This window comes from Piliocolobus tephrosceles, chromosome 4 (genome assembly GCF_002776525.5).
Source record: "Piliocolobus tephrosceles isolate RC106 chromosome 4, ASM277652v3, whole genome shotgun sequence".
Classification (NCBI taxonomy): Eukaryota; Metazoa; Chordata; class Mammalia; order Primates; family Cercopithecidae; genus Piliocolobus; species Piliocolobus tephrosceles.
In genome coordinates, this window is record NC_045437.1 from 66,467,749 (window position 1) to 66,477,831 (window position 10,083).

The 10,083-nt window shown below is 40.3% G+C and overlaps 1 protein-coding gene across 2 annotated transcripts in view; it reads right to left on the reverse strand.

The window, feature by feature from the left end:
- ITGA2 (integrin subunit alpha 2) overlaps positions 1–10,083 on the reverse strand; it is a 106,611-nt gene that overhangs the window by 53,087 nt on the left and 43,441 nt on the right. The window lies entirely within an intron of this gene.

Consider the following 10,083-nt stretch of genomic DNA (forward strand, 5'->3'; position numbering starts at 1 on the left):
AAAAGTCATATTGCCCCATAGCTGCCTTCCCACTGACTAAATCCCCCACTAGAGAGGAAAGGTACATGAGGGCTAGGAAATCCGTGCCTGTAGCAATGAATAACCACTCGTTGAACAAATGAGTTAAAAGAAAAAAACAGCAACAAATGAACAAGCAAATGAATGGATGATTCTATGCTATTATTTTAAAAAGAGTTTCCTGCTTAAGGAAAAGTTAAGCAGAAAATCCTAACTATTTTTTTTTTTTTTTTTTTTTTTGAGATGGGAGTCTCTCTCTGTTGCCTAGGCTGGAGTGCAGTGGCACCATCTTGGTTCACTGCAAGATCCACCTCTCAGGTTCAAGCGATTCTCTTGCCTTGGCCTCCCAAGTGGCTAAGACTACAGGCACACAACACCAAACCTGGCTAATTTTTGTATTTTTAGTAGGGGGTTTTGCTATGTTTGCCAGGCTGGTCTTGAACTCCTAACCTCAGGTGATCCTCCCACCTCAGCCTTTCAAAGAACATCCTTACTTCTGTTCTGGGGAGCATGTATTTTTGCTTGTTTGGTTCAAGTAAAAGTAAAAAAAAAAAAAAAAAAAAGAAAGAAAAAAAATCAACCAAGTTGAGAGAAAAGCATCATACATTCTGTTACCATTGTGTTATTGCATCATCTGTTCCTGACTCAGCCTCTGCATATCTACTATGCATCAAACTGGAATTTTTTTTTCTCAAACAAAAGCTTACTATAGAGTAAATGTAGAGAACAAAATAGCACCTTATAGCAAGAAACTATCATAGGAACTGTGGCTCTGCTCCTTGGCATTCATTAATTAATTCCTATCAATTATAGTAAATTTTTCAACATCTGGTACTATGTGATTATCTAATTTCATCTGCAGAAGAAGCCTGAGATTATCTTTTTCTTTTTTGAGATGGCGTCTTCCTGTGTCACTTAGGCTGGAGTGCAGTGGCGCGATCTTGGCCCACTGCAACCTCCACTTCCTGGGTTCAAGTGATTCTCCTGTCTCAACCTCCTGAATAGCTGGTATTACAGACATGTACCACTACGCCCAGCTATCTTTTGCACTTTTTAAATAGAGATTGCATTTCATTATGTTGGCCAGGCTGATCTGAAACTCCTGACTTCAAGTAATCCACCCTCCTCAGCCTCCCAAAGCACTGGGATTACAGGAGTGAGCCACTGCGCCCAGTCACTGGGGATGATCTCATCTCCATTTTACTCTATTTCCATGTTACAGATGGAATCACTGAGACACTGAGACACAGATTGATGAGTGACTTGCTCATATTCCCATGGCTACTGAAAACCAAGTGCAGAAGCCCAGGTTCTTAACCTTTAGGCTAGTGTCCTTCCTCTTAGCTGCAGGAAGGCCTGGCAGAGGGCCCAGATTGGGAAAATGATCTTAGCAGATGAGGTGGGTTCTAGAACTAGCATGGATTAGAAACCAGACACAGGGAGTCAGGCCACACTTATGTGAAGGGGTGTGTGGCTGTGTGATATATGAAGGGGCTGTAAACTGGACACCAAGCACAGCTGTCCTGTGAGGGCACATCCATACTGTGGGGCCTAGGCGACACTGTTCTCAATGGCAGGTTGGAACGAGGTATGTTCACACAACACCAACTACAAACTCAATGGCAGGTAGGAACAGGGTATGTTCAGACAATACCAAATGCAAATGCCAAATTCAGGTGATTCTACTATGCACAATTCCAACCATCCTCACCACAGTGCAAGAGAGGCTTGCTGAGAAACAAAAGAGGAGTGTGTCTGATCTAAAATTTAACTGTTTTGTTCATCAGAGCCTCCGGTCGCAAAGCTGCAACTACTAGCCGTTTTCTCCCTGAGCAGACTATTTTTTTTTTTTTTTTTTTTCTATCAGCTAAGCACTCCCTGGATACTCTCCCTGTCACCTCCTACCACCTTATCTAAGAATTCAGGATTTGATAACCTTGCAGCTCAGGAGGGGTTATAACATCACGACCACCTCTGTGAAAACTGCAGCTCTTCTAAGTTAATCAGAGAGAAGAGAAAAGTAAGCATCTGTGCAGTTGCATGCCACTTAACAAGAAGGATGTGAAAGCACTTGAAATTCCCCGAAAGATACATGCAAATACATCTCTGACAGTATTATGCTATCTTAAACTCTTAACACAAGGCAATAGAAAATAGTGAAAAAACAAGCCATTTTGGTAACTCTTGAAGAACAAGGGTTTCTTTATCATGTATGACTCATTTCTTAAATATTGTGAACCACATTAGTAAGTAGGCTACAGGTCATGTTGGTGACTACAGAGAAGTCACTAACCTTTGTTTGCCTTCTTTACTAGAAACATTTCCAGCAGACTCTCCTCCTCATTCATACCCTAAGGCCTCAGTGAAATCCTACTTCCTGACAACTCACCCTCATAAGAAGAGGCTATGACATCACCAATGGCTATTCCAAGAAAATTGTGACATTCTTAACTGAATCAGACAGGAAGATGAGGGAGGCTGTTATATTTGTCTACGAAATCTGACATGCAGGAAGAGACACACTACAAGAGACTGTTACCAAGGTGGGAAATAGGATATTTAGCAGGTAAGTATAGCAGGTAAGTATACTTGCTAAAGTATGGCAAAACCTTTTTGAAGTAATGGATTTAATTTAATCCCAACCAGACAAAAGAGTTGCATGAACAGGCATGTGTGCTGATTCTCAAAACAAAACAAAATCCCAAGATATAAACTTTTCTTTTCTTCCAGTGAAACTGGGAATTATTCCAAGACTGCTTTAAATAACACTTACTGTTCAATTATCTTGTGGGAAAGTAGTGATTATGTAGACTTTCAAAACACAGCCAATTTGCCTACCTTCAGTGGAATTCAAAATACTTTGTTTAGTTAGCAAGCAGTATTTATGGTGGTGTAGGTAGGACAGTTTTAAACCCACAATCTAGGGGCTGTTATAAATATCTTCCTTTGGTCTGTGAGTCTGTAAATTCTGCAAGTGTTTTCTTCAATACTTGAGATTTTTACCAGAGATTACTGACAGAGGTGTACTTAAGATAGTAGGGCAAAACATTTTGTTTGATTCAATTTTATAACAAATGTTTATTGCGCTCTTAGGGACTGAAGTGATACACAATTCCAGTGGACACCATTCCTCAAATGGTGTGTCCAGGCCTTGTGCAATATACAATCTGTGAGTCTATACATGGTGGCCAGGCCTATTATGTACCAGACCTCATTCTAGGTACTGAGGATATGCTAGTGAATAAATTAGTAAAACAGTTTCTAGCCTGAGGAGCTTACATTCTAGTGGGAGAAAATAGACAATAAATGTAGTAAGTAAGTAAAACATATAGTGGTAGTGATCAATGCTTTGGGAGCAAAATAAGCAGGCTGGAGTTAGGAATGTGGGGTGGAGAGCAGTATAATCTTTATTGGAATGGTCAGGGATGGCCTCGCTGAGAAGGTAATTTTAAGTAAAAACTTGAAGGAGATTAAAGAGTAAACCTTAAGACTCTAGTGGCAGAATAGTCCAGGGTGCAGGAACAGCAAATGCAAAAACCCTGTGGCTGGAAGAGAATGAGTGAGAGGGTAGCGGAAGGAGGTGGTAGTCCTATTGATAATGATAGATCATGTAGTGACTTGTATGTAATGATTAATAGAAGGCCTCAGCTTTCCAACTGAGGGAAATTAGAATGCCACTGGAGGGTTTTGAGTACAGCATGATGTGATCTGACATATTTTAGAAGAATTTTGAAGGCCACACTGTTGGGAATGATAGTATTGAAGCACAGTTGAGTCAGGTAAAGTACTTAGAAGGCAACTGCAATCATTCAGGCAACAGATGATGGAGTGCTCATACAGGGCTGGCAGAAGGGAAAGTGGTAAGAGGTGGTCTTGTTTTAGACACAGTATGATGGTAGGGGCCACAGGACTTCTTGAGGAGTTGGTCTTTCAGTGAATGAATGAATGAATAACAGTCAAAGACAGCCTAAAGATGTTTGGCTGAGAAACTGAAAGAAACTAGTCACTACCATCAGATTAAAGGGGATGCTGTCAGCAGAGCAAGATTTTGCTATAGGGGGAGCTCAAGAGTTCACTGTGAGATATTTTAAGTTTGAGAGGTCTATAAGTCATCCAAGGGGATATTTTACTTTGGATTAGAAACTTTTCATAGCTACATGAGATCTACATGGATGTAAAAATTTTCAAAGTCTATAGTATATAAATATTGTTTCTTATATTGTTTAGTTCCAGGCCATGGACTACACAAGGTGCTTGGTGAGCTCTAAATGATATCTGCTTTCTGCTGGTAAACGTAAAATGAGTTTGTGATGGAAAGAATTCACCCATGAAGGCTGCCCGTCTCTGGGAAGAAAGAAGACAGGTAAAGATAGTCATTTCATTTTTTAGGTCTTATTTGGAAATACTGCTATTATAAATTTAATAATTAAATTCTTTGGCATATATTGAAAGGCAATTTTAGTATTTAGGCCTCATTATTTTGCCTCAGACTTCTAGGCTTCCACGTTGTTTCCTCAATTAGCGGGATGGCTAGACCTTCAACGTCTTTCAGTTTCATGATAAAGAGTCCACCAACTTCACTATTGCTAAAACATTTTAAGCTAACTGTTCTGTCTCATAAAAACTCCAGAAATTAGCTTCGGCACTAGAAGAAATACAATCAATATAAACTGATTATGTTACTTCTTGTCATCCAACAAGTAGTTTTCTTGAAGTTAAAATCAAAAGCTAAAATATTAACCGTAAAGCCCTGTGATAATACAAATTCCTGTTCTTGGCTATTGGAGGGAAAGAGGGGGATAATTTTAAGACTACCACATTTTGCAAATCAAAGCCCATGGGCAACTAGGTGCTTTGGCAGATGGTTGTTTCATCGATGATAAAAACTAGAATAGCAACATTTGCAAACTGCTTTATAGCTCATAAAGCATTTTTTATGTGCATTATCTCCTTTTATCCTTTAAACACTCTGTAAGTCAAGTGTATAACTATTTATGTCTTCATTTAAAGAAATAGACTTTAAAGGTCTAAGCAAAAGCAACGCCTATATATCTGCACTCCTGCCCTTTTGTTCAAAATCGCTGGTTCTTTTTACCATATTAAGTTTCCTTGGAACTCTTCTAGAGAAGCACTGTTTGCTTTCCCATCATATGGGGCATAGCAAGTTAATAAATAGTTTCCACTTATGCCACTTAGCATTCCCCAGATCCTTCTTTAGATGGAGATAGATGGATGTAGATGTCTTTGACAACCAGATACTAGGAAGGTGTGTGTGTAAGTTCTAATCACCTTTGTAAATGAACTTTATTCCAGAAACAGATATTCACACATTATCACGAAGGAAAGCTTAAAATTATAAGACTTGTTGGTGAAGCATGGAGGATTTTTACAGATCATTAAAGCACCCCAGACATTCTAGAGCAACATATCTGTCCCACGTGTGAGTCACAAACAATAGGTATGTATGTATTCATGTGTTTGTAGGTGCACACACAAACTTGTATCCAGAGTGAAGGAATGAAGAAGCAAATCAGGGGATATTTAAAGTGTCCTTCCTACTATAATTTCGTTTGTTTGTTTGTCTGTTTGTTTTTGAGATGGAGTCTCACTCTGTCACCCCGGCTGGAGTGCAGTGACGTGATCTCGGCTCACTGCAACCTCTGCCTCTCGATGGGGGGTTGTCATTGTTGATATGAGACATGCCACTTTGGATACCTGTATTAATAGTGCTGAGGATGGCTTAATTGTACAGCAATAGCATAATAACTGCTTATAAAAATTTTAACAATAAGTATTTAAAGTTAAAATAGAAGTGTAAGAATATATTACAGTTGGATTTCTAATGTCTTTACAGAATCAAACACTGGATTAAGTTATGAGTAAAAAATAAAATTGAATGGAAGAAGAAAAGGAATGTATATGTTATAAATTTAAAATAAAAGTAAAGCCAGGCTCAGTGGCTCACGCCTGTAATCCCAGCACTTTGGGAGGCTGAGATGGGATCACTTGAGGCCAGGAGTTTGAGACCAGCCTGGCCAACACGGTGAAACGCCATGTCTACTAAAATCACAAAAAATTAGCCAGGCATGGTGGCGGGCACCTGTAGTCCCTGTAGTCTCAGGAGGCTGAGGGAGGAGAATGGCATGAACCCAGGAGGAGGAGCTTGCAGTGAGCCAAGATCGCCCTACTGCATTCCAGCCTGGGTGACAGTGTGAGACTCCATCTCAAAAAAAAAAAAAAAATTAGCCGAGTATGGTGGCCTGTGATTCCAGCTATTCAGGAGGCCGAGACATGAGAATCACTTGAACCTGGGAGGCAGAGGTTGCAGTGAGCCAAAACTGAGCCACTGCATTCCAGCCTGGGTGACAGACTGAGACTCTGTCTCAAATAAATAAATAAATAAATAAATAAATTTAATTAAATCAAATAAGATAAAAGCAAACTCTGTGAATAAATGAAGCTGGCATGTTAAATGGCACTGCCAGAACAACCTAAGGCAAGAGACTTTTATCTTTGAAAGAGATATAAAGGATGATAATTGGCTAATATTTAAAAGGCTACATCATAAAAGACAAAGACATGATTATTTTGGAAAGAGGATTGGAATAGCATTCTTGGCCAAGAAGAAGAAGAAATGAACAGAAGCTAATCAATATGCATGGAAGCTAATCCATGACAGATGAGAATTGGTTGAAGGGACAGGAAGAGGTAGGGAGGACCCAGTTTTGTTTTTGAGACGGAGTCTCCCTCTGTCGCCCAGGCTAGACTGCAGTGATGTGATCTCAGCTCACTGCAACCTCTGCCTCAGCCTCCCAAGGAGCTGGGATTGCAGGTGCCTGCCACCACGCCTGGCTAATTTTTTATAGTTTTGGTAGAGACAGGGTTTCACCATGTTGGCCAGGCTGATCTCAAACTCCTGACCTCAAGTGATCCACCCGCCTTGGCCTCCCAAAGTGTTGGGATTGCAGACATGAGCCACCGAGCTGGGCCCTGAAGTGCTTTACTTGTATTCTCACACAAGGTACTCATAACATTCCAGTTTGATAGGGAGGGCATACTTTCTGCTCCAGAGAAGTTGTGTGACTTTCCCAAAGTCACCCAGCGGGTGGTAGGGAAGCTGAGGGAAAACTCTTGTGCTCCAGCTCCTGAGTATATTTATACAAGAGATTCCTGTCTATGAGAGGATGAAAAGATGGACGGTAACTATCATCTTTGCCCAGGAAACAGTTGATGGTAAAGCCAATGATGCTATAAATTCTGTAACAGAATTTTGCATTCAATATTCTGAAAGTTTCTCTTACTTCATAAAGTTTATGTTAAAATAAAATTTAAATATTATTTATAAATGCCAGTTACATCCTGTCATTCTCCTTCTTGGATACTTACAAAAATATGTACATTTGGAACGTTTTATCTCATTTTGCATTAGCTTCCCCTATCGTTATTAATTATCAGCTCTGTAGTCTTAGGTTAATTACTTAACCTTTCTGAGTCACACTCCTCTCATTTGTAAAGGGGGTAATAATTTTGCAAAGCTCCTAGAGTAATTACGGTATTACATGTTTGGCAAGGAAAGAGTACTCAATAAATACCAGGTATTGTTATTACCAAAGTATCAAGTGACATAATCTTTGATATCTGTTATAGAATTAAACATTTTTTCTTATTTTTTTTAATTTAAAGTTCTCTTATAGGCACATCTGTGGATGACAATGTTATATTTATAACACACATAGAGCTTTATTAAAATTTTTCTCAATTAAAAAGTTAAAACTATAAGCTCATATATAGGTGGATTTTTTTTTCTTTTTTTTTTTTTGCTATGACACATGTTCTATTTCTCCTCTCTCTTTAAGGAAAAAGAATGTACTAGTCCTTGCTAGAATGAAAGACATTTCTACAACTGGAAATACCCTAATTCCCAGTCAGTCCTCTTCAACAAGTGATTGCAGTTCTCTCTGGTTTTTGAGTCACATAAGGAGCTCAGATTGTTCTTGCAACAGGCCTTCAGATTAGACAAACAGAAAGAGTGCATATCACCACAAACTCCAGGAAATGATTTTAAACATATCTCAATCCTTTGTAGATTGTTTGTGATAAGAATTGCATCATCCACATTGGAACATCCTGTGTGTGAAGTAAGGGCTCTGAAGTGGGATGGCCCTCCGCCTACACTGAAAAGAGAACAGACCACAGCCTTACTTACAGCCAGAGGGCTGCCCAGGTACTCTGCTTGGGAGGTCAGCTTGCTTTAAAATTATCCCGCTCACTTGAGACTGCTAAAAAGGCTCCAGAATTATCAAAGCCATGTCACCACTGTTTCTAGAGTTGAAGTTCATAGTGCAGTGAAAGTCTCATAAATGAAACTAGCAAAAGAGTTAAGATTATTTTGTTAAAATCTGGTAGATCCTGATGTAAATATGCCCACAAATTCTTAGAAACATGGCACACATGAAAGAGCTAAAATTGTACTTTAAAAATAACAGAGTATGATTTAAGAATACTCAGACTAGAGGCTTCGGTGAGTTGTTTGAGGGAAAGGCGTGAAGTCAGGACTTAGATAGACAGATTATAAAGGAAGTCAAAGTAAGCAGAGGAAAAAGGTACCAAAATGACAGCTTCAGAATAAGCAGTAAGGGAATAAAGAAAACAAAGTTGTGTGTGTGTGTGTGTGTGTGTGTGTGTGTGCGCGCGCGCGCATGCATGTGTGCACATGTGCATGTATTATATGATAAATCCATGGAAAAACGACTCACAATTTGCAAAGGAATAATTCATGATCATACCACTTTCTGTGTCCAAAGCTAACTTGATTAGTATCAGAAGGAAAGTCAGTATTTAAACAGTCCTTCCCACATCTGCTACTTCCATAATGCCTATGCAACTGTCATAAATTAAGAGTAGAGAAGGGCACAGGGCCCATTGTCAAAACAAACAGGCAATTCTGGGTTCCAAGTTTCATATGATTTTCCTTGAGCCTAGAGTCGTGAAGACTGCTTGTCCTAACATGGCCCACTCTAGCACTGTAATGGGATAACCCACTCACCTGGATCCTGGCCACAGCCCTGCCCTCTGTGGCAAGGTACCTTGGCAGGGCTGGGTCATGAGAAAACCTTGTCTCTCTAATGATCCAGGCATTGGGAAAAGAAAATGAGCTCTTAATATTAAGTGATTATAGCTAGTGACACTAAAAGAAAACCAACACCATTAACTGCAAGGGGTTTACATTGAGTGATGTCTTCTGTATTATTCAAAGCTGTCTATTCTGCATATAAATCTTCCTCACTGACTCTATTTCACACTCCTTAAGGCCAGCAACTGTTTTGCACTTTCTGTACCTCATGTAGTTCAGAAAATCATGTCCATGGTTTTGCGTCTCTTGTTTCTTTGCTTCATAAGACCAGACCAACAAAAGGACCCAGACAGACTTGCCTGGCCAATTTTTGTTCTCTGTCCTTCCTGCTTCTCAATTCCGTATGGTTCAGCCCTTCAGGTCAGACAGGTGCTGTCTCTTCCTCTTGCATAGTGGGGTATGCTTGTATCATCTGATGGTTAGGCCTTGAGCCTAAACTCAGTGCTACACCTTGCCAGAAAGCTCTATACTGTTGTTCAAAGCACTGGCCCAGCCAATAATAGAGTGGTGCCTTGCTTCCCAGACTATTGTCCTGTGTTTATTCATCATTCAGTGATGTCATGAGAAGGTCTAGGCAGGATTTAGAAATGTCCAGTGTCCCTGGTCTTACTAGCACTATAATCTCACTATAAACTGCAAATATACGGCCGGGTGCTGTGGCTCACGCCTGTAATCCCAGCACTTTGGGAGGCCGAGGCGGGCGGATCACGAGGTCAGGAGATCAAGACCATCCTGGCGAACACAGTGAAACCCCGTCTCTACAAAAAATACAAAAAAATTAGCCAGGCGTGGTGGCAGGAGCCTGTAGTCCCGGCTTCTAGGGAGGCTGAGGCAGGAGAATGGCGTGAACCCAGGAGGTGGCAGAGCTTGCAGTGAGCCGAGATTGTGCCACTGCACTCCAGCCTGGGTGACAGAGCGAGACTCCATGTCAA